Source organism: Sorex araneus, chromosome 3, assembly GCF_027595985.1.
Source record: "Sorex araneus isolate mSorAra2 chromosome 3, mSorAra2.pri, whole genome shotgun sequence".
In the NCBI taxonomy this organism is placed as follows: domain Eukaryota; kingdom Metazoa; phylum Chordata; class Mammalia; order Eulipotyphla; family Soricidae; genus Sorex; species Sorex araneus.
Window position 1 is genome coordinate 86,988,965 of NC_073304.1, and position 6,777 is coordinate 86,995,741.

A 6,777-nucleotide genomic window follows, 5' to 3' on the forward strand; every position below is an offset into this window, starting at 1 on the left:
GCCCGCCCTTCCGCCGCCGCCTTCGCCTTCCAAGTTCCGCCCCGCAGCTTAGTCCCGCCTCCGCCGGGGCTGGCTCCACCCACTCCAGTTCGGCGGCGCTGGCTCCCGAGGGCGCGAGTCGGACCCCAGCGTTCGGTGTGTTTAGTGCTCACACCGAGAACCGCACAGCCTCAGAGAGACGGCCGGCACAGGTCTTTCTACACTGGCAACACCGTGCCAGAGGTCTGTAAATGTCCTTCTACACTCAGCAGCCCGGATAGCCGCGTCCCAGGACCCAGTAGCACTCAAGCCCACGCAAAGCACACGGAAACCACCAAGGTGACTTTCCCAATGTGTTTTTGGGCGGCCGTGATAAAGGAAACGCGAGATCCGAGGAAAGATGTGCTGCTGGAATAGTGATGGAGAGAAAGAAGAAAACTTGCCCCATTGCCTGCAATTTAATCCCCTTTTAGATCATCCTTTCTTCCTTCACAATCAGTCTCTCTAGACTAGGGGTGTGGCTCAGCGTCAAATGCTTGAGACCTAAATCCCATCTCCGCACAGCAAAGAAACAAAAACAAGCCCTGAAACAAAAACAAAAAAAGACATACTAATGGGACTGGACAGATAATAACAGGGATTAAGGTATTTGCCTTGCTCATCGCCAACCCCAGTTCATCCCCAGCATTTGCATAGATTCCTCGAAGCAGGAGTGATCCCTGAACACAGATTCAGAGGTAATCAGAATCACAAATTCAGAAGTAATTCAGAAGCCAGGCGTGACCATAAACAATAACAAGTTGGGGCTGGAGTGATAGCACAGCGGGTAGGGCGTTTGCCTTGCACACGGCTGACCCGGGTTCGATTCCCAACATCCCATATGGTCCCCTGAGTATGGCCAGGGGTAATTCCTCAGTACAGACCAGGAGTGACCCCTGAGCATCGCTGGGTGTGACCCAAAAAAGCAAAAAAAAAAAAAAAAATTAACAACAACAAAAACAAGCATACAGGTTTCCCTGTTTGGAGATGTTTTAAAATCTTTTCTTTGCACCCTCAGTCTTCCTTGAGTACTGATTCTAGCTGATCAGTACTTTAGAAGCTAATTCTAAAGCTATTGCCCACTGTCCCATTTGCTGAACTTTACTTAGAATCACCTGAAATGTCTCACGTAAAAACTGTGTGTTATACTGGGAATGTATTGCCCACTATCAATTGTCCCTTGTTGTCATTTAATAGTATATACCCAATTTCCTTTAGAGTCTGATTTCTGGGGCTGGAGAGATATTACAGCGGGTAAGGTGTGGCTGACCTGGGTTTGATCTTTGGCATCCCAAATGGTCTCCCAAGCACCGCCTCCAGGAGTAATTCCTTAGTTCAGAGCCAGGAGTAACCACTGAGCATTGCCAGGTGTGGCCCAAAACAGAAAAAAAAAAAAAGTCTGAGTTCTTTGCATCCCGGCCCCAAACTTTTTTTTTTTTTTGGTATCCTTAATGTTTAGCATCCAATACATTGCTATGTATATAGGATACTAGGAAAACTTTATAGGCTGGGGGAGGTAGGACAGGGGTTAAGTCACTTGCCTTGCAAAGCTGACCCTGGTTCCACCCGAAGGCAGCCAGGAGTATACCCTGAGCACCACAGGTTTTGTACCAAACGTAACAAAACCAAAAAGGAAACAAAAGAAAAAGTGAAAATTATCATTTGGTTGAAGACAGTTTTAGAAAACCCAGTGGTTCTCAAAGTGTAGCAGCTGGCAGGGCAACCCTCAGTTTCTTATTTTTTTCCCACATCCGGCAGTGCTAGAGGCTACTCCTGGCATTGTTTTCTGGGATCAATCCTAGCAGTGTTCGGGGGACCATGTAGTGCTGGAGACTAAACTCAGGTTTCCTAGGCTAGAGAGAATAGAGCAGGTAGGTTTCTTGCCTTGCATATATGGTTCCCTAAGTCCTGCCAGGAGTGATCCTTGAGTGCAGAGCCTGCAGTAAGCCCTGAGCACTTCTGGGTGTGGCCTCCAAACAAATAAACAACCTCCCACTCCTTCCAAAAAACAGGTAAGTAGTTCTTACATTAGGGGAATGTGGGGGGAGTTGTCTGCCATACTAGGTGACCAGGGCTTACTCCCGGTTGCTCAGAGACCACTCCTGGCAGTGCTGGGAGACCACATATAGATATAGAACCAGAGATTGAGTAGGGTCTGCTGTATGCAAGGCAAATGCATGCACACAGTTTCTGGTCCTTTCCTTACCTTTTTTTTTTTTTTTTTTTTTTAAGAGGTAGGGGTTTGGAGGCTTCTCCTGGCTCTGTACTTGGTGGGTAGCTCTGGAGGGGAGTGCTGGGGGGGATGATGCAGTGTCAGGAATGTGTTTCCACTCTGCACTGTTTTTCTGGCCCAGTACTGCTTTACTTCTTCACACTACGAGTTGCTCCAAACTCATCTTGTGTAAGTCCTGCCTGGGTCCCAGAATCAGCTATATAACTAACTAAGAACCCTAGGTTCCTGTTACTGGAAAACAGTATTAGAAATCAAGATTTGGGGAAACAGAAGATAGTTGAAAAGGATGAAGAGCACAGTTTGCAAGCAAGGGGCTGAGTTCATTCCCAGATACCACATGGTCCCTAGAGCACTGCCAGGATGAATCTCCCCCTCCCTCCCACCCCCCTTTCCATGTCCTCCAGCAATACTGGCTGTGGACCAAAGACAATAAAAAAGAAAGAAGGAAACCAAGATTTGGGTGCTAGATATGCTCATTATACTGGAGTGTCTTATTTTAGATCCTTCTCAGCTGACAAAGGAAGTGTGTGTATGTGTGTGTGTGTGTGTGTGTGTGTGTGTGTGTGTGTGTACTGGCATATATGCATATCTATAAATATTTCTACTTGTACCCGCTGAATTTTACATGCATAAGTAATTTTAAAAGTCTGCTACAGAATGATAGGATATTTATATTTGAAAGTAATTATATAGCTAAGACATGCTTTGAAAAACTGCAATCAATAAAAGATACAATAGAACACAATTGACTAAGATAACCACTGAAGAAGAGTAACGGGTACATGAAGATTCATTGTATTGTTATTTCTACTGGTCCATATGTTAAACATTGATGACGGGAAATGTACTCTGGTGAAGGGTTGGGTGTTGGAATATTGTATGACTGAAACTCAATCATGAACAACTTTGAGTCTCTTGCCCCCTCGCATGGCTGTCTTCACCAGGGCACCTCGGAGTGGGTGGGTTGAGTTTCCCTCCCCGCCCCTAGCAGAGCACCGGTAGCTGAAGACCTCTGGAGCCCAGCCACAGCCATGCTCAAGGCCACTCTCCACACGTTCGGATGAGCCTCACGCATGAAGGAACCGGCAGAGGAATCCAGGTGTGCAGGACCCGTGGCTGAGATCTCCAAGCCTGCTCAGATCAGAACTGAGCCTCTTCCACTCAGATCCCCCATTTTCCAGTAGCTAGGCAGTCACACCCAGAAACTGCCCCCCCCCCCAGCGCCGTGTAATCCCATCCACGGCCAATATCCAGAGACTATAAAACCAAGCTCCCAGAAACTTATAGCCTAGTTCTCCCTCTCAGAGAACCTGGCAAGCCACTGAGAGTTCCCTGCCCACGTGGGAGAGCCTGGCAAACTCCCCATAGCATATTCATATGCCAAAACCAGTAACAATGATAGGTCTCATTCCCCTGATCCTGAAAGAGCCTCCAATGTGGCACTGTTGGAAAGGACAAGTAAGGAGAGGCTGCTAAAATCTTAGGGCTAGGACGAATGGAGACATTATTGAGACTGCTCGAGAAAATCGACGATCAACGGGATGATGATGATGATGATGATGATGATGATGATGATGATGATGATGATGATGATGACTAAAACTCAATCATGAACAACTTTGCAACTGTGTATCCCATGGTGATTCAATAGGAAAGGGGGAAATGTGTCCAGGATATGAAGCCAGAGAGATAGAGCAGGGGGTAAGGCACTTGTATTATTATTTGGCCAATCCTCTGTTTGATCTCTGGCACCAAATCTGGTCCTCTAAGCACCTCCAGGAATGATCCTTCAGCACCATGAGGAGTAAGCCCTAAGCAGCCTCTGGGTGTGGCCCCAATAGCTAACAAACAAAACCATTTATATTTATATATACACCCATACACAGAGCTACAAACGAAACTCCCCTCAGGGCTATCCCTCAACAAATCCTCCCAATCTTTCCCCTCACACATGCAAGGCATGTGCTCTGGAGTGTTCCCTGATGGTGCTCAGGGGAACTTATGCAATGGTGGGAATTCAACCAGGGTGGCCTACCCAGTAGCCACATGCAAGGCAAGTGCGTTACCTTTTGTATTATCTTTCTAGTCCTCTAAGTGGAAAAAATTATTTTATTTCATTTTATTTGGGGGCCACACCCAGAGGTGCTCAGGGTATACTCCTGGCTCTGCTAAGTGATCACTTCCTGTCCGGGCTTGGTGGACCATATGTGGTACCAGGGATAGAACCCACATTGGCTGCATGAAAATTAAGTGCTTTATCTACAGTATTCTCTTTCCAGCCCCGCTTCTACATGTATGGACTCATATATTTTTCTTTCTTTTTTTTGGGTGGGGTAGCGGGGGGTTAGACCATACCCTGCAAAACAAAAGGTTTTTCTCAGAACTGTGCTTGGAGGTTGCTTCAAACAGTGCTTAAGGGACCATGTGGTGCTTGGGATTGAGCCCATGTCTCCCGCCCGCATGCAACAAAGCATACATTCATTCAGCCCATGGAGCCATCTCTCTGTCCCTCACATACAGTTTAATTAATGAATGAATTTTGTTTTGTTTTGCTTTGGTTTTGAGCCATACCCAGTAGTGCTCAGAGTTTACTCCTGACTCTCTGCTCAGTGATCACTCCTGGCAGGATTTGGGGAACCATGTGTGATACTGGGAATCAAACCCAGGCTGGCCGCATGCAAGGCAAGCATTCTACCCAATGCTCTCTCTCTCTCTCTCTCTCTCTCTCTCTCTCTCTCTCTCTCTCTCTCTCTCTCTCTCTCTCTCTCTCTCTCTCTCTCTCTCATCATTTTAGAAACCCAAAACTTTTTGTTCTCTTCCTTCTTCCTAAATCTGCTTTTGAAGGAAAATCAGATCATGTGACTGTCCCCCTCTGATTCTAAGTTGGTGTCTGAGGAATTTACGTTTCTTTTTTTTTTGGGTTTTGGGTCACACCCGGCGATGCACAGGGGTTACTCCTGGCTCTTCACTCAGGAATTACCCCTGGCGGTGCTCAGGGGACCATATGGGATGCTGGGATTAGAACCCAGGTCGGCTGCGTGCAAGGCAAACGCCCTACCCGCTGTGCTATTGCTCCAGCCCCGGAATTTACGTTTCTGCTACATCTTCCACTGAATGAGGAGTGGCACTATGTATAGCTAAGGAGTTCCATACAAGGAGACTTGGGCAGGTAGAGCAACGATCCCCAAAGACCCTGCAGCATGTCTGCAGGTAGTTCTTCTCCAGCCCCTAGGACACAGATTTCTGCTGTTGCTAGGTGATCTGGAGTGCAATCTCTCTGTGTGTATGTGTGTGTGTGTGTGTATCTATCCCTTCAATAAAACCTTCAGCACTCACCTCCAGAACTTCACCAGCAGTTGGGAAATAATAGACGCTTAGTCACAGGACCAGTGAGGCTGCAGGAATCCCACGGCATACCTTGGTTCCCTCCTAGTTCCTATCCCTGAGGTGGGAGGAGGGCCTAACTCTGGAAAGCCTCAAGCAGCTGTTTCCTGAGATGCTGGAAGTTACCACCAGATGTTCTGCTTCTGTGGGCAGATGGTTTTTATTTCCAGTTTGCCTTTGTCTTTTCTCAATCCATGGCTTCCTTGGGTAGTTCCTGGGTCACAAAAGTCAGAAAGTAGGAAGAGGCTTATTTCACTAGAATAGAGAGAGGCCCCAGGCTGACCTAGCTCCATCCACAGTCAGGGGCTGCTGCAGGACCTCCTGCTGCCCTGCGCCTCCTCTTTCTCTCCTAAGCCATCACAGTTGGCTCTGGTTCTGCTCTGAGGACAGGAACTTCTGAGACAGCTGTTCCTGCACTAGGGTCAAATACATTTCCTACTGATTTGATTAGTTTCCTTCCAAGCAATGCATTTATGAAAGAAGGGAGAGTTTGCAGGCATGTATTTGCATAGGCAGCCAGCCTCCTCCAGACACGCACACACATGCGCGCACCCGCACGCACACACACACACACACACACATTTCTCCCTATCCACCCACAACATGTCAGTCATATTTAGAGTTTGCACAAATGTACACCCTCCCTCATACATCACAATGTACACCCTCTCACCCACCTACACACCTCTTCTACAAGTTCACACCTGCTCACAGACCCTTCAACACAGCCCTATCCTGTCTGGAAAAGGAGAGGGAGAGGTAGAGGGGGAGGGAGAAGTAGAGGGGGAGGGAGAGGTAGAGGGGGAGGGAGAGGGCGGGAAGAATGAGTGGCGAGGGCTCATGAAGACAAATGTTCTCTAGAGGAGCCAAAAATCAGAAGAACAGGACCCCACCATCCCACCTCTGCTGCCAGCAGAAATATTAGGAGTTGAGAGGATTCAGAAGTGGGGGGTGGGTGGAGGGGAAGAAGCAGGAAACTCAAGACCCCTGGTCTCGGCCATGGAAAGCTTCCCCTCCAGGGACAGGCAACAAGTCCCAGGCATGCAGCTGCACTGTAGGATGCTTCCAGGGGTCTGAATGGAGAGACAGTGGCATTCCTGCCCCAGAAGCCTATTTTGATAGGTCTTTGGGCTGGGACTCCC